The 20,072-nt window shown below is 43.9% G+C and overlaps 1 long non-coding RNA gene across 1 annotated transcript in view; it reads right to left on the bottom strand.

The window, feature by feature from the left end:
- Positions 1–8,615: 8,615 nt before the first annotated feature.
- Positions 8,616–20,072, bottom strand: part of LOC146544917 (uncharacterized) — a 61,835-nt gene continuing 50,378 nt past the window's right edge. The window contains exon 3 of the long non-coding RNA XR_014882053.1: positions 8,616–10,210. This is a non-coding gene — a long non-coding RNA (uncharacterized LOC146544917). The remainder of the gene's footprint in view (positions 10,211–20,072) is intronic.

Raw genomic sequence — 20,072 nt, 5'->3', positions numbered from 1 at the left:
AAAAAATCAAAACTCTCCTTTTTAAGGAAAAAAGGAAGGCCAACACTGTATTATATATGTTGGCTTGAGAGATGCTTCTAGATACTGAGATCAAAAGCGGGCAAATTGTCTGAGTAACCAAGTGACAGGCCAGCAGTAGCCATGCCTGAGAAACAGCTCAGAGGCAGGTTCTCTGTGTGCCTGGTTCTGGTTTTGGGGATTATCAGGTATTTTTAAGCATAAAATGGGGAACAGGTTCCCTATGTAAGCCACATCTCACAACCACACTTCACCTTCTTCTAACCAAGTTCACAGCCCAACTCTCTCTTCCCCATTTGGCTAGTGTAATGTTGACAATACGTACTTTTCCATAATCACACTTAGAGGAGAAAAACCACGATCCAGGCTGTATTACAGAAAAAGTCATCTGAGGCACTTGCAACTCCTAAGATTTGTGACAAAAATTGTGCCTGGAAAGTTTTTTGGAAGATGCTAGACAGATGACTCCACTGTAGGACCATTCCCAACTAAGAAGGAACTATGACTGTCCCCACTGCGAACCTTCTCAAAGCTCCCAAAACAAATGTGTACAACAAAATATTGCCAGAATTTTCTTGCCACAACTGCCAGAGATAAAAGACTCCATCAATTCAATTGTGTAGCATCTGCATCAATTCGAGAGACCAATGAAGCAAGGGCTAATCTGGCACAAAGCACTGGTGAGGCCCAAGACCAAAATGAGATGTGGCAGACACCACTATCCTATCCTATCCTAGCCTAGCCTACCCTAGCCTAGCCTAGCCTAGCCTAGCCTAGCCTAGCCTATCCTATCCTATCCTACTGTGGCTTTTCAGTCTCCCACTCAAGATCCATTTTCCTTCCATTTCCAAGATCTCTTGCTCCAGTTTATGCTCTGGTTGCCAATCAACATTCATATTCCTCTGTTACTCTGCCTATGACTGCCTTGTTTACAAAACCCCAGTATTCAGAACGCTCCCTGGAAGTAGGTAGTGGGCCATTCTCCAAAGTGCTGTGATCTCCTGCACAATTCAGCTGGATCCATACCTCCACCATCTATTCCAGGAAGGTGCACAGGGCAGCTGTTTTAGAAAGGTTATGCTTTGACTACTGACAACAACCTATTCCCTAAAATGGACAATGGGCAACAGGGTGTAGAGACCCCTGGAAATTCAGATATCCACTGTCCACCCCCTTCCTCCCTTTCTAAGAGCCTCCGGTTCTTTGATTACGAACATTCATTTCTGCTGCTAGTAAAATTTAACTGTAGCAAAAACTAATCTGTGCCTTTTTGTTTTCTTCCTGAAAATACACATATTAACCTAATAGAAAGGCTTCCTTTCTGCTGCCAACTGGTAGCAACAGTCAATCAGATTCTGTCAACATAGCAATTTTATCGTCTCAAGCTCTGGTAGCAATGCAGTCGTCATGGGAACAAAAATAGTAACTATGGAATAGCTACCTTAGTAACAACAACAACAACAAATGTGTTGGCATAAAATTGCATTTGTAGTAAATTTCAGTTAACACTTCAGAAATTAAACAGTCACTGTGTGAATCCTGGAGATTGTAAATCCAAGGGCCCTCTCTAGGGAAACGGTGGCTTTCAGAGTTCTGTGAGATCTAATCTTGCTGTTGGCCTATTGTGCTACAAGTTGAAAAAGGAGGAACAGAGAGAAACTGGTCTTTATTTTGATATGAGCTTCTGTGTAACATGAGATTAAGGATGCAATAGCTTTATTCTGCTTGAAGAGGCAACCTGCATGTCTTCTGTATAAAGTGAAACTTGTAGTGCTGCGGAGAACTACTAACTACAGAGACTTTAAAGGCAGCTTGCTTTAGTCTGAGAAGATCCAAAAGAACATGACCACCCGCAAATAGAAAGAAGAGAAACATGGAAACATGTACTGGAACAGACCTGTGGCCTAGAACTTTGGGGTGTATCAACATTTCAAAGGGAAAATGCATATTTTCAAAATGCTTTTGGTCACACATGCACATATATTCAGCTTTGCAGGACGATGGGTCACTCTCTTAGTCCACTTGATGCTCATGCTCTATTCCCAAAAGCAAGAGAATAAAGAGGCAGGTTATGCCTATAAAGGGCACTTGTTGAGCTTTTCTTTTCAGAGCCTATGATTCAATACACTCCATGCTTTTATCCCCTTCAGAACTTTCAGACCTCTAGTTTCTGTCCTGTAAAATCTTTGGAAATGGAAAAAGTCAATCCTAGCTCTACTTTGTACATGGCTTCTGAAGATTCTGTCAGATCTCTTTGCATGGCACAGATGACCGTGACTCTTTTAGCAGCAAAGGTGAATAGCTAATTTCCAGGACTGCTTTTTAAATTCTTTGTCAAAGAGATGACCTACAGATGAACATCAAGACCACCCATAACAGCAGGTGAAATTCCCAACCCTGTCTTCTCTTCCCTGCCTCTGGTTATGGAAAATAACATTCTCTATCAGAGAAGTCAATAACACACTCCAGACAGTTGAGGGAGGGAAGTCATAAGAGTCAGTACGTTTCTTACAAAAGGTTTTAGAGTTCTTTTTGAAATGAGAGCATCACTTAATGCAGTTTGCCTAAAATATGGAAACCACATCTGGTACTAGAAATGTTGAGCCACAGGAGACTGGAGGAGTTGAAGGGAAATATCACTAGCTGCTTACAGTGATTTTATGTTCTTCCTGAAAGGTCCAAGTTTTGTTTTTTGACATATCTTGACATGTGCTATATCAATCTTTAGACAGGCAGAGCTTAGGATTTTTAATATTCTTGCATACACATACCTAGTTTGTTATTGGCCTTCATCCAAGGAGCAGCTTCGTGGAATTGATGCTGTATTAAAATTGTAAAACCATTCCAATAAAAATGGGATGGATAGGTAGTTAATATTAATGTTTGTCTTTTGAGAATAAGAGGTCATTTAGAAGTTTGTATAATTGATGCATCGTAAAATTATCATCCATTCACTTTACCTCCAAGACACCTCTTTTTGGAAATTGAGATTGTCGACTTGCGACAAAGGCCAGTGACCCAAATATTAAACTCCTGTTCCAGCAGATGATGTCCCCAAATAAAGTACAATCAATGAATGGCACTAAAGGAGTACACAACTTAAGTGACCTTTTATCCAGATGAGTTTTTCCTAGTTACTTGTTACCTAGAGAGAGCATGTCCAGAGGAGAGCGATGGTCAGAAAGGTCAAGAAAACTTTTCACTCTTCTCTGTTCTGAAATCTTTTTGAAACCTGAAGATGTGAGTGTGCCTTCAGAGGCTCAGGAGAAATCAATAAGAAAATCTGCTGGAAAAGTAACAAAATCTGTGTCATGTAAAGTGAATTTAGACCTAAGGTTTAATGTCATTATCTTAAAAGGGCATCTTTCTACATTCTTCCCAGCACCGTGATAGTACACCGAAGAATGGTCTGAAAAAGTGTTTCTCGAGAGGAGATCTGAGTGCTGGAGGGTTTGGAGGATTAACCTTTCAGTTCTGGACACCAGAGCTCAAATATAAGCTTTGGCATTAGAAGTGGCTATGGGTAAGTGAGGGCTGCAACACTACCAGCCTGGACAGAGTTGACAAGGTTACAAAATAGTTTGTGTTATTAGCCAGCAGCCGTGGCAGAATCAGCAACATAAGTGAAAACAGATTAGAAATGCTGCAGCTTTGACGACAGGACCCAGGACATTGGCTAGCAAATAAGGTTAGTTTGCTCAGAGGTGTTCCTGTGTAAATAAACAGGTGCCAGGGGATGGGGAGGGAGACAGTAAAGCTGATGCAAAAGCAGAGCTGAAGGTGGGAAAGGGATTGACATGCAAGGCGTTAGTAGGTTATCACAGTGAAGGTTATTGCTATTATTTCTTTACTCCACATTTGTATCAGTCTCTCCCTGTCACTTGCCCCTTCTCCGTTTCATCCTCACATACACAACCACTTTTCCAACCACTTTATCATTCTCATTTCCAAAACAGATGACTCCTTGTTGTGTCAGGGAGTTATGAGTTGTTCTCAGTGTCAAAGGTGCCTGTCTACTGCCTACACTGCTCACATCTAATACTCAAAAGACTTCTGTAACTCTTGTATGCCACAATTAAAATGTTTTATGGATAGATTTAACCCCAAGCAAAAAGAATAGGGAATACATCATAAACCCATACCAATCTATGAGGATGAGGAAGGTTTCAGAAAGAAAATAAAGCTATTTTAGGAGACAAATAGGGCACAGCATATGTTGTGAGAGCCAGTTTGTCACTGCTCCTCTGTGCCACCTCTGTCTCAGGAGGTCCCGTAACTGCAGAACAGAGGCAGCTGAGGACAGAACACCAAGGAAGAATCATCACCTGACTGCTTATTTCTGATACTCTTCTCCAGGCATCAGCTGGTGTCAGATACTGGATTCTGAGCGAAGTCCCACTCAGAGCAGCTGTTTAGATGGTTGTGTTCCTACAAGACTACATGAGCTGGAAAGGAAATACCTCAGCCCAAGATGAAATATAATGAGCAGCTCACAGTGACTGCTCTCTGAAAGTGCATTTACCTTTGACTCTTCCAAGAAAATATTGCTGAAATCAGGTTTGCAACTTCTGACCTACTTTTTCAGTTATAGAACACGTGATTTTTTTGAAGAAATGTGACCAATTGGCGATCATTTTCCCTTATCTCAAAATAAGAACCCAAACTGGGAAGGCATTTCCAGCACACCCTGCACAGCTGTGAGCAATAGTTTTTGTGCTGCAGCAACACTCAGGTGAGGGGGAGGGCACGGAGCCCTGTCTCAGCCATGCATGCACTCCAGCAAAGGCACTGAGCCCAGCTCCACTTGGGTGACAAGCTGTCTGAATGGCATAGCAAGAGGAAACCCAGGCCTGAAATGATCTCCCTGCCTAGCTTTGTGCAGCACCATACTTATCATTTGATGCAATTATGTCATTAACTAATTTGCAAATTTGCATAGAACCATTAATTTAATCTTTAAATAAATAGTATGGATTTAGCGCTGGTGAAAGCGCTCCAGATTAACTGCTTGGTGAATGAAGCCCTCCGCTTATCTGTGAGACAGCAGCAGGACGAGCTTTATCCACACACTGCCCTGCCAACACACTGCAATGTTGATTTGACAGATATACGCACAGCTTCATCTGAGAACTTAGAGGCAGGAGCTCAGTTCCATGGCTCAGGCACCTCGTAATCTCTTGGGCCAATTAGTGCACATAAAGGCAGAAAGTCTGCAACGAGGGTGGCTGCAACCAAGCCTCACTGCAGTTACTGCACTTGAATTTCAAGATCATCAGAATTAGATTGATGAGCAACTTGTCACAGGAAGGCAGAAACATCCCCTCTGCAAAATGAGCATTACACAGCTGTGAGCAGCCCCAGCAGAACAATGCCTTCACACATTCTCCCATTGTCTTATTTTCCTATGCCACCCACCTCTCTGAAACTACTTATACTATGCTCTACACAAGATGCTCGCACCTCCTCAGAGATGGGGAAGACAGACGAGGCATCTGGTGGGTGCACTGTGACAATTGGACTTTCTAGGGAGCAACCCCCACAGAAACTGCTCTCTTCCTAGCTGCTCTGAGAAGCAGCGGTTGGGTTGAGGAGGAGTGGGAGATCCATAGATCCACCTGCTGGTGGATGGAGCTGGATCCTCTCATCTATGTGTAATAGCGGGGTGGACTGGCAGATAACAGCCCTTCTCTGTTCAGCTGGAAAATACGCGGGGCCCACACCACACAAGGAGGAGGATCCACGCTTTGTGAAATTCCAGAGCAGTGACATAACCATGACAACTGCTGCTCTGCAATCACAGCCCTGAGGACTAGGAGACAGCTGTGGCCAGCCATGGGGGATGGCAACAAAACCAGGGGCAGAAAATTAACAGGAAAGGAGTGAATTCACAGAATGGGATGTGAAGACAGACCTTGCTTCCTCAGGGTTGCACCGGGCAGCAGGGCACACCTGGACCAGACACTTGGTTCTCAGCTGCTCTTGTTATTCTCTGCAACCTTTCAACATGACTCTTGACAGAAAAATTACCAAATGTAATACACTTGTGGCTCGGTTAATTTGCACCTGTATCTAATTTCAGACTTGCTAGAATAACAGAGCAGTTCCCTAATCAGAATAAGAGGGGAAAAGAAGTCATGTCTGCTATTCACAAGCATTTGTAGAGGAAATTGCCCCTGCTATAAGCAGAGGCTTTTCACTGTTGGTGGATATGGCACAGAAGAGGCAAAGTGGGAACCCACATCTGTACTTGGATGTGAGCCTCTGGATGTCCACAGTGGTTGCCCTCTCCCTCCTGGTTTCTGAGAGATGATGCCTCTGAATTTTCATTTTGGGACGCTTTTGTGAGTGGTTTACTATGGCAAGAATGTCAAAGCCACTTTGCTTCTGGCAGTTCCCCCAGGATAATCACCCAGCCTAGTGCCAGGGCACTCAATCAGGTCCCTAAGTACTAGCCTCCTCTTTGCTGGTCCCAAAGGATCTTGGCCTGGACTCAGCCCAATGGCCACAGCCATTCATTCTCCTTCAGTGCCTGGTGTAAAAATGTGGGGGCAGAAATGCTCTTCCTGAAAAAAGCCAACAAGGATGAGCTTTTATTCTCCCCTTGTCCAGATTCTGTTCCCAGCCCTCCTCAAAGTGTTCCTACCCACCTCAGACACTGCAGCCTCCTCCCTGCGAGGACCCCCTTGCAGTATTTCCAGACACTCCTCACAACCCAAAGTCCCCCAAACATATGGCCATGCTGCCCAGAGGCTATCACACGTGCTACTGACATACTACATCCTCTCAACCTCTACCCAGCCTTCTTTCTGCAGACCACCTTCCCTCAGTGACTTCTGTCATTGCTCCATTGCAGCCCCCACAGAGCAGTGAGTATCCCAAGCCACCTCCTTCTTGCAAGGAGCTGGAGGTCATAGAGGTCGTACAAAAATGCAGCACAGAGCAGCCTTTTCGTCTCTGAATGACCATTGGCTTACAACAGAGTAGCACAGGGATAGCAAACCAGGACACAAAACAATTTGACATCTTCTGATGAAAGTGAATGTCAATTAACATCAATTTCTTTGCCTGAGACACAAGTTAAGCACAGGGTTGGGAACATGTAAGTCTGATGTTTCAACCTTGGCTTTCTCACTGACCTCTCATCTCTAACCCTGGTCATGCATTTTAATACCATTGCCTCAATTTCTTGTCTAAAGGAGGTGGATCCTCAATGCCCTGCCTTGCAAGGCTGTTGTGATTCTGTAATTAGGCATGGCCTGTGGGTCACCGCAAATGTAAAGAAAAATATGTAAGCATTATCTATTTATAATAGCTTCAAAACTCAGTGTCTCGTGACAGGAGGTGTACCACTGCAATGTATTCCCTGAGGAAATCAATCGGTCCTTCCACCTCGTGGCCTCTCCTCTCTCCTCATGAAAGTGCTCATTTTGGCAGTCTGTGCAAGGAATATGCACCCATTACACCTGAAGCAAGCAAGAAGAAATTTCCAACACTGTCTCACACCACAAAGGCATTTATCATGCTGTTATCCAAAGGGCTGTTTCTGCACTAGAATACAATCCCAGGAGGCACCTGCTCACTCACTGAGGGAGAGCCATGCACAGCATAACCATTGACCCATGCTGATCTTCCCATTGCTGCTGAAATCTCCTTCCAGTGATATCTGGCACCAACAGAGCTTAGAGTCTTCCAAGGAGCGATTGAAGCAGACCAAGCCTAGATCTCACACCAGAACCACAAGAGATGAAGACTACAGGGAGCAAGGCAAACTCGGGGAACTACACGCTGTGAACTGCCGACTTTCTTCATTTTGCAATAGGCTCCAGCAGACCCTCCACTTTGGTCAGCTGAAGAACTGTTTCACATTCACAGTACCTGTGCATCAATTCTTTCTTTTTGTGGTATCTGTGCCAAATAGCCTTCATGTGACACTCTTTTGGCACGTTTAGAACAACCAGCACAGAAATATTGAAGCCTTCTCAGGCCACCAAGACTTCTGTCACAGGAATGCAGACCTGCACCTGTGAGATGAACACCTACATATCAGTTTGCATCTGTCAGTCCTCTTTCAGTCTTAGCAGAGGCCAGGCCCTGCATATACCAGGGAAACCAAACATCTAATCCCCAGAGGTGGTGCCTCCAGGGTAAGGTTGGAGGCGTATTGGTGATACAGTGTGGGAGAGCTTTAGTTTATCTCAGGTTCCAGAGCTATCAATCCAGCGCTGGGGTTGTGAGATGCAAAATCTTTAATTAACTTTTCCGCGCTTGCTACCAGTGCTGATGGAGGTGGGTGGATGTGATTGTCGCTCAAGGGAGGATTCTCCCCTCCCCCTTCTTTTGAATTCCCAGGCAATTAGTGCTCTGTATAGAGCAACATAAATAGAATTCCTCAGACCTGGAGGGTTTCATTTGGTTTGGTTTTGTTTGGGGTGGTTTTGCCCTCCTACCCGTTCTCTCAAATACCAAGCAATTTATGGGCCACTTTGCATTTATTTGCACACTCTTTTGCATCTTAACTGACAACCTACATGCTTTTTTAATTAAAACTTTATTGGCTTTTCCATAAGTGATATACCTATTGCAAGTGAGCACATTGAGTAAGATAACATGTGGTTTGTTTAGCTATCTTGCAGGAGATTATTTCTGTTATCATTGTAAGTTGATTATTGTAATTATTGAAAGAGAGAGGGCTGAGAGAGTGAGCATACAGAAGGAAAATGGGGGGAATTAAAAGATAATAATAAAAGATAATAACAGTCTCATTTGTTCTTATTTCTTTCTCTCTTTCAGTACAATGTACTGTACATGCTAAATTCCAGTTTAATGTTAGAGTCAATCCCTCCTGTTGCTAACACACCCCCATCAATAACACAAGGTCTTTAAACCCTAGATGCCTGCAATTAACTTCAATAGCAAAGAATGCCTGGGATTGTCTCTCCCCTTAGTACTGCCAGCTTTGCCAAAGTCACAGAATGCTTCTTTTCATCTCTCTATTCTGAATTTAGTTGAGTTTTTTAACACTCCTTTTTAGAAGTGTATGGCTTAAACATACATAACATTAAAGATAAGGATTACATAGAGGGGGGGAAAAGAGAAAGATTATACATTGCACCAGTAACCACGCCATCCTGCCAGCCACTCTGAGGCCAGCATGTGGGATGGGAAGGCTGAAAACCCGTAAGGCCAGTTGCAACACAGCGGGTAAAACACGGTGCTACCTTGCTCCAGTCACGAGGGACCTATTTTCCAGAGGCACTGAACATCCCCCCCTCCTGAGAAGTACAAAGAAATTTGAAGATGCTGGGCATCTCTGAAAGGCAAGTTCTAGCTATCCCAGGATGAGGAGTCTTTGTGCACACTTTAGATTGCAGTTGACCAATGCTTACACCGGGTGCTGGAGAAGGATACCAGAGAGCTGCCTTTTCCCTATCTGAGCTTTTGCTGCAGTGGGACATGGAGAGATTCTCATAATTCAGACAGTACTGAGAAGGTGATGTCTTAAAGATACGTTAGTCAAGACTACTAAGACTTTTGCAGACTGGAAATTTGAATCTGACGATGTGTCCTCTTAAAGCTTGAGGAGCGGGTAGGGCACAATGAGATTATGCTCTTGAAGTGGTTGGGGGAAATCACTGTTTCCCACACCTCAGAATCACAGAATCATTAAGGTTGGAAAAGACTTCTGAGATCATTTCATCCAATCATCAATCCACCCCCACCATGCCCACTAACCATGTCCCTCAGTGCCACATCCACACAGCTCTCGAACACCTCCAGGGGCAGCGTGCCCAGCTGGGTCAGCAGAAAAGGGGAAAGTATTGGTCCCTGTGGGACAGCACCACAATTAGCCGTGGGGCATATGTTCACATCGCTCCAAACCAGCTTTGTCCCACCAAATCATTCACCCCAGATGGCAGCCCCTCTCCTCACGGGGCCCAGCAAGGATTCACGGTCAACAGAGTCAAATGCTGCAGAGTGATCAGTATCTCTTTGCAGGAGATCTGTCCTCTTGCCCTCAAAATCAGCTTCGTTTAATGTCCTGGCCTGACTCCAGCAGGAGTCCCGGTGTCATTCCAGGAATACTGCGAGCAGCAAACCTTGCTCAGGTCGGGGGGGTCAGCACTGAAGCTATTCAGCCATTCAGATGCTTCTCAGAAAATCTCCCCAGCAGACCAAGCCCCGTGAAAATGACCTGAAAAATAAAATCCAAGAAATCAATGCTGCGCTCTTTACAATTTCTTTGCGGTAAATAAATACTGCATTACCTACACCATGCTCACATTAAAGGATTTTCTTCACTGTGGGCAGTTACTCGCTTCAGAATATTCAGTGCTTGCTTCCCCTCTTTGCCAGAGGACCTGATCTGTGATGTCTCATGAAACTTCAGAACGCACTGTAGCTCTCAGCTCCCTCACACAGAAAGGAAGAAGTAACAAGCTGTGTACCCTTGCCCACCTCTCAGGGAGAGGGAGAGCTACAGCCCGTGTTATTGCTTTGTAATGACACCTCTATTTATGATCGCAAAACTTCTTGCCAAGGTTCCGATAGCGAGGAGAAACAGGCAGGGCAGTACTTTGAAGGTCAAAACAAAAATGGGCAGACTGAGACAGTGTTTGCTGTGGGGACATAAGCCTCTTGAGAGCGTCTGTGAGTCACAAAAAGCAATAGGGATCAAAAATAGTTTTCATTTGGGTAGAAATCTGGAGATCAGACTGAAAATAACGTAAAAAATGACCAATTTTGACATACTTTTTATAGCAGTGCCCATCCTGATGTGTGTGTGGGAGGCAAAGAAGCTGAAGGGAAAATATTTTTAAAGGGAAAATACTTTTAAATTAACTCAGCTTTCTCAAACCATTCCTAATACACAAACAAGCAAAGTGGAAAGCTGAACCGTCACTCAGTTTCTGGATGCCAGCTCACATCAACTTTTATTTTTCGGAATTGATTTGCTTGTTTGTATTGTTTGCCATTTTTATGTTTTTGCCCCTGAAAATACTGTGAAAACCAACTAATGGGGGTACAAAATGGGAAGTTTTATGTTCATTGCAGAAACTTGTATATGATGCAATTTGTTAAGATCTTCGCCGCTCCCACAGCAGCGTGTCAGGATTGTCTTAACACCCAGCCCTTGAGTTACAGTTTTACGGCGCCGATTTACAGCGTTATAAGTTTAATATAGTGGTGCATTGTAAAAGGGCTTTTTTTTTTAATTAATATTTTAGACCCCAAGGAAAATACCACGAAGGCTCATGGCAGGAGGAGCGCTATGATTTACACAGCGCCTGGAGCACGGCCACGGAAAATCAGTTCCTAGTGATGGATCAGGATGAGTCCCAGGCACTGCTCGGCTCCGCACGGCTCGCTTCGACCCAGCTCGGCTCGGCTCGGCTCGGCCCGGCTCGGGTGCCCGGAGCAGCGCTGCCCCCTGCCGGCCCGGCTCGGAGCCGCGGCTCCCGCTTCCAGCGCCGTGGGCCCTGTGGTCAGGAGGGCTTGGCCACGTCGGAGGTCCGATGGCCGTGGGCAAATACACGCGAGTGGGGCTGCAGGAGGTTGGGGGGGATGTAAGCAGCTCCTCCTCCCCCACGTGCCTTCGGGGTACTGAGCGAGCGTCATTAGGAAGTAATAATTCAAAACAAGATTGCTCTTTCTCGCTAATGAAAGAAATTTCCACCCCCACCCAAGACTATGGCAACGAGAAAATAACAAAAAATGCCAGAGACAGCTCCTTAATTCCCTTTGCCAGTGTTAGCATCAAACTATAAACAAGTGTACAATTTAAGATGTGCTATCCTTCGTGCGTGGAGCATAAAACAAAAACCTCAGGCTCAAGAGTTCCCTCCTGTATGGCTCTGATGCTCCTGGGAAGAAGCTCTGCCACACACCTGGGCCACTTCTATGAAGCCTTCACTTCCCCAATGGAATCGTACAATCATTAAGGTTGGAAAAGATCTTTAAGATCACTTCGTCCAACCATCTTTACCACTAACCATATCCCTCAAGGCTACATCCACATGGTTCTTGAACACCTCCAGGGATGATGACTCCCTCACCTCCCTAGGCAGCCTGTTCCAATGCTTTACTACACTTTCTGATAAAAAAATTTTCCCAATATACAACCTGAACCTCCCGAGCCTGACAGCTCTTCTCTGAGATACCTTGGAAAACCTGAGCGACTCCAGGACAAGCAGCAGCAATGTCTTTGAATTTGCCATTCTCCAGTGAGCCATTTTCCCAATACACTACAGGAAATTAAGAGGATTGCCTGCAAAACTGAGATGTGTTATCTTACAGCAGAGGTGGCAATGCCAAAGCAAATTTCAAATGCTTTACCAACAAAGGAAAGAGACTTTGGCTCTCACCACAGCCCTCTCCCATTGAATGCCCTATAGCCCTAGCAGCCCCATCATCAGCACTGTCTGTTGTTGGAATCAGCTCCAGCTCTCTTCTCTTTGTCACCCTTCTCTATTACCCTAGAACATCAATCTGTTTAATTGTTTGTAATTAACTACTGATTATTGCGCACAGAAGTCCAAAGAGGATAATTAAAGACAGTTCTACCAACAGCAGTGGAAAGAAAGAGCCTGCTGTTGAAGAAGAGAGAGCAGTGCACAGCAAGCTCCTCTGCATGCACGTAGGTCCACGGCAGCAGCCTCGAAGCCCCAAGCAATTTCCTCAATAACTCCACTAAATGAGTTGGAGAAACCCTGCCTTCTGCCTTCTTCAGCAGCATCTCTTTTTAGACAAATTGTCAGTGGAAAACCTTTCAAGAAGACGTCTTGCTGTGAAATACATTTTTGTTGCTTGAAATAAAGGACATGGGCAAGTGCCGGAGCTGATAATACAAAGTGCCCACTCAGTCCTGTGTCAACACAGATCATTTTTAAACACAGTAATAGACAACATGGAGCCTGGAGGAAAAGCCTGAGCAGAAAAAATGTACACGTGATAAATTTAAACCTTGGAGGACAAAATGCTGAAAGTGGAGTTTTATTGAGGTAGAGGGTTTTTACCTCCTCGGTTACATCAAAAAGAATTGCGGGTCAATTAGAATGAAGAAAAGTCTTTCCAGTTGTATGTGCTAAGCTGGCTCTAAACTCAGAGCCTCTCCCTTATGCCACCCATGAACAGGAACAGCCTGCAGCTGTGCAAAGGGAAGGAGAGTGAAGGAGTAGAGAAGGAGGTGTCTGGAGGGAGGACTGCTGTTTGTATCTACAAACGTGTCAGAAATAGATAAAATATCTTTTCCACTTCCTAAATGAACCATACGTTCAGGAGGGGCCGATGAACTTGCTCCACCATGGGCAAGTTCAAGGCTTGGTACAGGGGCAGCTCAGGCAACATAGTTGTTTCTGCTGAAAGGAAGGGATATTCTGCCTTACCCAATTTGTATTTGTTTCTCTCTCCTCTTCTCCCAGCCCTGTGGGCCTCTCTTTTTCCTTGAGACAATTCCTATAGCTCAACAAATCCTACAGTGAACTATGCGAATCATTCACCCAGCAGGATATGATCCAATTTTCTGGGTTGTTTTTCTGCTATCTTGGGGATTTAAGGCTACTCAAGGTATGACACTGGTAAGGCAAGAAATAAAAAAAGTCTTTCTCCAGAGGGTTGCCAAAGCTATGCCCAAACCCAGTAAGATAGTTCAGTATTTTGCTATAAACAAACCTTGAATAAATCCTAACCTTGACCTGTATTTGGGTACCTCATTTCCCTTATAAAACCAGCAATGCAGAAGTGAGCAAAAGAGAAGAATAAAAAAAATAATTGAACTGATTTGATTTTCAAAGAGAGGTTCAGGACAGCCCAGCTGTGAATATAATGAGCATTTTTTGTTTCCTCCATAGGAGATCTGTAGGGGTCTCATTGATGTAAAGATACAGGCTCAACAAACTGATAAGGCATGATTAGAGGAATGACAAAGTAGATTTTGAGACACAAATAGAAGGTTCTCACTGGAAAAGGTAGAGCAAATTGCAAATTCTCTTGGTTTTGCTGAAATTTGTTTCTTGGCTTCATTTCATAAGGCTGAAGCCAAGGAACTGTGAACAGCTGGGATACCGGGGGCAGAGTGGAAGGGAGCGGGAATTCTGTGCAGGAGAAAATGCAAAAATTGAAATAGAATGAAGCGTAATACATCAGGGATGAACTCTGCTTTGACATTTTTAAAAATAATATCCCACACCCTCTAGACGTGATGCTAGATGCTGTAAGAAAATAGCTTTCCTCTGAAGCTCAGCATTTTAAAAGAAGGCTTATAATCCCTTTGAATGTTTAAGGACTAACATGTTTAGCAGCTGTAAAAACCTAACTATAATGTATGGCTGTTTGTCCATTAAATCACATTACAGCGGGATGTATATTCTGCTTTACTCTCATGCCTGTCCTCAAAATCAGTGTTTTCTCACTGAATGAGCCACTAGCATTGTACACATCTTGTTCTAGACCATGTATTTAGGGCTGGTCAAAAAGGACGTAAGAGACATCTTTGAAAGAACTGACCTCTTACCAGGCAGTTCAGCAAGACTTGAGCTGAGGTAAAAAAGGAACAGGTTTTTTTTGTTAGAATCCAGGAAGCTAAGGGCAACTCCTGAAATACATAGCTGTGGGACTCTCATCCATCCCAGCAGTGCTTTCCCCATAGGTTACTGCTTGGTGCATCACGGTGCGATGGGAAGGAGGGCTCTGGTCATGGCTGGCACTGTCCTAAAGCCAAGCAGTGTGCCCAGGCTTCATTTACAAGGAAGTTCTCCCTCTTGAACTCAACTTGCTTTGTTCACAGAAGCATAGTATCATAGAGTATCCCAAGTTGGAAGGGACCTACAAGGATCACTGAGTCCAACTCCATCCAAACCCAATGTCTGAGAGATTGTCCAAATGCTCCCTGAACTCCAGCAGTTTGGGGCCATGCCCGCTGCCCTGGGCAGCCTGTTCTATGCCTAACCACCCTCTGGTGCAGACGCTGTCCCTAACCCTGCCTGACCCTCCCTTGACACAGCTCCATGCCGTTCCCTGGTCCTGCCTGTCACACAGAGCAGAGCTCAGCACTGCCCTTCTGCTCCCCTTACGAGGAGCTGTACCCTGCCATGAGGCCTCCCCTCAGCCTCCTCTGCCAGTGAAGACTAATGCATGTTTCACCAAAGTTCAGCTACTCACTGAGCTCATTCTTGCATGGACTGCTAAGCCCTCGCACCCCAGTATTTGGGATGCTAAAAAGCAGCTGCTTGAAGCCTCAAATCTTCAGGTCAGGCTTTTCATTTACCCCGATCACTGACAGGCTTTCATCCCATCTAGAAAAGCTGTTCTTGTGCTTAGAAAGTCATCATCCCAGCCCAGTCTTCAGCCTCTCTGCTGAGCTTCTAGCTGGCTGACAATTTTATAGCTCTTTTCCCTCTGCCAGACTCATAACCGACAGTTCTCAGTATTCAAATCAATAAATGTTGCCCCAAAGTCCTGAGTTTTGTCCAAAAGTTGAAGACTCAAATAGACTACTTTGGGATGATTTCAATTTGCCTCAAACGCTACCTCCCTACGAGCAGTTGGCCAGAGATTTGCTTTTTTAAGACAAGAACAAAAATATAAAGGCATTAATTCCTTGTATCACCTGGCTCCGGAGACAGACCTGCAGGTCAACAGAGATCCAGTGAAATCCTGAGCACCCCAGCTTTGGGGCCTCCAAAGTGCTGTTGGGTGAAACCAGGCTTCGTGGCTCATCATCATGGAGGAAATACAAACTTCAGTATGCAGTCATTGTAACGGAAGAATTATCTATTCTTTATCTCAGTAAGAGTGAGAAAGATTAAGCTTGGAAGCCTATTAGCTACCATTGAAACACCGTTGTTATCATTCACAGTTAATCGTCCCGCCCAGCTCTAACGCACTTCATCGGAGCAGCTGACACTTGGGCTCTAAATGAAGGTTGGCCAAGTAGGAGAGAGGAGGAAATTGCCCATGTCTGCCACATGGGTCTGGCATCTTCTGCTCAGGGCAGTTTTCATTTCAAACAAACATCCCAATAGCAGGGTGGGAACTCCTGGTAGACTTTTCCAGATCCCTGCCTGATCACAGCTGGTCTTGGCAGTACCTTTAAATGGGTATCATTTAAATGGGTACCATCCAACATGGGACTAACAGACACATTTAGGAAACCAGCCCCTGGTCAGAGATAATGCTTTTTAGGGTCTTTTTGGAAACTCCTGCCTGCCAGCTGTTAATGGATGGGGTTGAATTGCAGTCTGAATGTTAATGAGCTCATTATGAAGAGCATTTTATCTTGTGACAAAGGTGGATTTAATCGAGTTGAAAGGTTTCCCAGAGCAAATTCTGAAATGTCCTAATAATGCAATGAAAAGTCCATTAATGTATTTATTAATTACAATGCAGACACATTTCAGCAAGGCTGCTTCAGCAACCCACACGTGAATCTCCCAGCAGAGGAAGCTCATGAAGAAGTGCCCTTCAAACTGAAGATGGGTGTGTGAGCATTCAAATTGGAGCACAAAGGAGTTCCTCATGGTTCTGGGCCTTACCACTGGTCCACTACAGGAAAAAATCTCCAAATATACCTTCAAACATTTCACTTGAGCAGAGCAAAGCAGAGGGTGGAAAAGCCCTGCACCAACATGTGGAATCCAAGGCCAGAAAAAACTATTAAACAGTGGAGTATGACCTTCTAGAAGCCCTTAACAAAATGTTTCTTACCTTTTCTTCCAACTCTACTTCTACTCTGCTTTGTTTTGTGATGATTCTAGCTTTGATGTCTGTTGTGAGCTCCTGGTGCTTATCATCCAAATGTTTCAAAGCACCTGCTCAGCTGATCTGTCACTGATAAAGAACTGGAGCTGGATGAGTCCCTGTCTCATTTAGGTTTGCAGGTTAGGTCCAAATCTCACGGCTCCATAAGCATACCCATAGTTCCTCTGAGCTATTTTGTTAAGGCCTTTGCCTCTACCATGAATCCTCCAGCAAAAGTGACAGTGAAGCCAATCTTTCTAGTGCCTGCTTTTAAGAACTAACACAACACGGATCACTTCTTATTTTCAAACAGACCTTGGCTCAGATTCTTTAAGGCTCAGGTCAATCTCAAGGCTAAGAAGAATTCCTTGGTCTCAGGATTGATGCTGTCCTTTTGACCGTGATGGTCAGAAGCCTCTTCTGTCTTAGATTCTCTTGCCTGGTTTCCATTAAGATTGTCCAGAGGATGTAGGGAGCATATTCATTGTTTTACAGCTCTGTCAGGTAGAGGACATCTCTCTCTGTCTTTCAGCTTATGGTTTGGTTTAATAGTTGAGAGTGAATGACTGCAGGCTTTCTGAGAGTTTGCTGGAGTCAAGCTTTTGAACTCTTTCCTCTCCTAGGAACTAGCACTCTCAGAGGTGAGAAAAACAAGGCATGTAATTAACATAAAATTCTGGCACAATATCATGATTCACAGTATCACCCGGGTTTTCTTTAGTCCTCATCACCTCTGTCTCTTATTGAGTGCTTATGTGCACAGAACTATGTTGTCAAGGTGTAATCCGCATCTCATTCAGCAAACACAGACCAGTTAAAAACAGCAACAAGAACAAAGCCAACAAACAAACAAGCAAAAAACATTTTCAACTCAGCTTTTTCACTGGCAAGAAAAATGTGATCTATCTCATTTCAGCCAAAATCTCCAGTTAAACTTGCTGTAAAAGGAGTTGCACTGAACTATAGGAGGCACACTCCTTCATGTCAAATGGCTCATTAGTCACTTCAAAGTAGGGGTTTTAAAGGCTATTGCAGTTGAAAAAGGGAAGTAAATAGTCTTCTTCAACCCAGTTTCACTCCAAGCTCTCAGCTGCTTTGTAATTACCTTTACTATCTCCAGCAATCAAAGGGCATCTTTTGTCAAAATAAGAAATAATACTTTTCTGTCTGAGACTGCTAATAACCTGAATTATTTCTCATAGCATCTTAGTAGCTATTGCTTTCCTTTTGGAATTGAAAGAGCTGATTGAAGGTGATGCTGAGCAGCTCGTATCCACTGATACGAAACTGTGGTGGGGCAGTCAGACTCCTCCCCACTTGCCCCACTTGCTTCCCATTCCTGCACACTCACTCTCTGTCTCACCTGAAGACACCATGAAGAGGTCGTGCACTACAAACCCATTTTGTGGCAATTTTCCAGATATTATCAGGGGCCTAGCAAGTATTAATGTTGTAACCAGAAGAAAAACAGCTGCATTTTGCCTTACCAACAGGAAAATCAGGAATACTGGCAGACACATTCCATCCTTTCTCTACACTAAAGAAATTGCTCTGAACATGAAAAGGACTGTTCAGACAGTCTGACTCACATGCCATCACATAGGCAGGTAAGAGTGAACTTCAACATCATTACTGAAGGATACAATTAGAGGAAGTGACCCTGTTTAACACAAGTGTCCACACACCTCTGAGAAGCAAAAGCGCTATGACAGATCTAGGAATGTCTTTTACACTGCTCCAGGTGTAAATCACAGGAGCACTGGCAGATTTCATGAAGGAAACTAAAAGCACCTTATTGTTTGTCATACGTGGCCAAAGAAGCACATAAAACCACAAAGTCATTTGCATTACTAACTGAATCCTGAACATGGTGTGTTTTTTCTAGAAAACGCAAATAATAGAAATTAATTTGTCAGACCAAGTTTAGGGCCCAGCCTGTTCCACAGCAAAGCATAAAAAAATGTGGTTGAAATAATTATTCTTGATTTATGCAATCATTCTTTTCATTTCTGAAGGCTAATGGAGTGAAAACATACTTTCCAGACCTTTGCTAATGACAGAGTCAGAAATAATGATCAGGGACCCTTATGTTCTTTTCATAATGAGGAAAGCAACATGAAATGATAGGGATGCAAGTCCTCAACAATAATTTGTTCTTTATTTAAAAGGCAAATGGAGCATTCAGACAAGTTCTTTAGGTTAATGGAGCCACAAATAAGCTTTGGGGCAAGCATTTTTCATAGGTAGTGCAATACGAACAATGTCTTCTCTAGAGGACAGAAATATTTATAGATGTTGGGGTTTCATCAACATGGAGAGACAAAGTAGCCCCTCAGGGTGTGGAAGCACTGTGTGCCTAGTCTGTGTATCAGGACCAGCCTGCACCAGATCCCTGTCAAGTAGAAACAACCCAGTGACTCCCTCCTTGCTGATGGTTGCTAGAGGTGGCAGGACGGACTCATTGTGCCCAAGAGGCACCTCCAGAGGAGACCCAAGTAGCAGCTCAGGCAGTTTTACCCCAAAACTGTTAGAAAACACAGGGAGTCATCCACAATACATTCAGCTGGTGATCAGTTAGCTGATGATCAGATTGGATATGTATGACGTCTGCTACAAAAAATAAAATAAAATAAAATAAAATAAAATAAAATAAAATAAAATAAAATAAAATAAAATAAAATAAAATAGAAAAGGAAGGAGAATCAAGAGCCTGGGAAGACTGACTTGTGCCTTGCAAGGTACTTTTTGCTAAAGGAGACTTGTACCTGTTGCCTTCCTACAGGCTGGTGAAGACAGCAGCAGAATGGAAACCCCCTAATCTTGGGATGGCAGTTCAGATCCAGGTCTCCAGAGGGATCTATTTTTTCACTACATCACAGCATGAAGCAGGTTCATGTTTCCCTCCTGATTCTTTTCATACTCATCAGTTCTCCTGTAAAAAGATCTGGCACAACAACCACATGCTGAGGACTTTCAGACAGAAAGACTTTAACTCTTTTGTCACTACCATGTAGACTTACACCACTGCTTTTACTTTTGGTGTTGCAGTGAGACTTAGGTATGATATCTGTCACACAGTCCTGAGTCACTGTTCTCTAAGGAAACACAGGAGAAAATACAATTTCTTCCTCCACTTTTACCAAAGCCTATCCCATGGGAATTGTCACAGTCTCTCCCAGGGTGGTGGTTCAGATAGCTAAAAATCCAAATGCTGGTACATAAATACCACTAATTACTCAGAAGTAGGAAGCAGTTCATAATCCACCAAATAAGTTCTAAAATACATGCAACTAGTACACTTAACAGTACTTCATTCCTTT

This window comes from Meleagris gallopavo, chromosome 2 (genome assembly GCF_905368555.1).
Source record: "Meleagris gallopavo chromosome 2, MGAL_WU_HG_1.1, whole genome shotgun sequence".
Taxonomy (NCBI): Eukaryota; Metazoa; Chordata; class Aves; order Galliformes; family Phasianidae; genus Meleagris; species Meleagris gallopavo.
The sequence above is the reverse complement of the archived record's forward strand: the minus strand, read 5'-3'. Positions and strand labels throughout refer to the sequence as shown.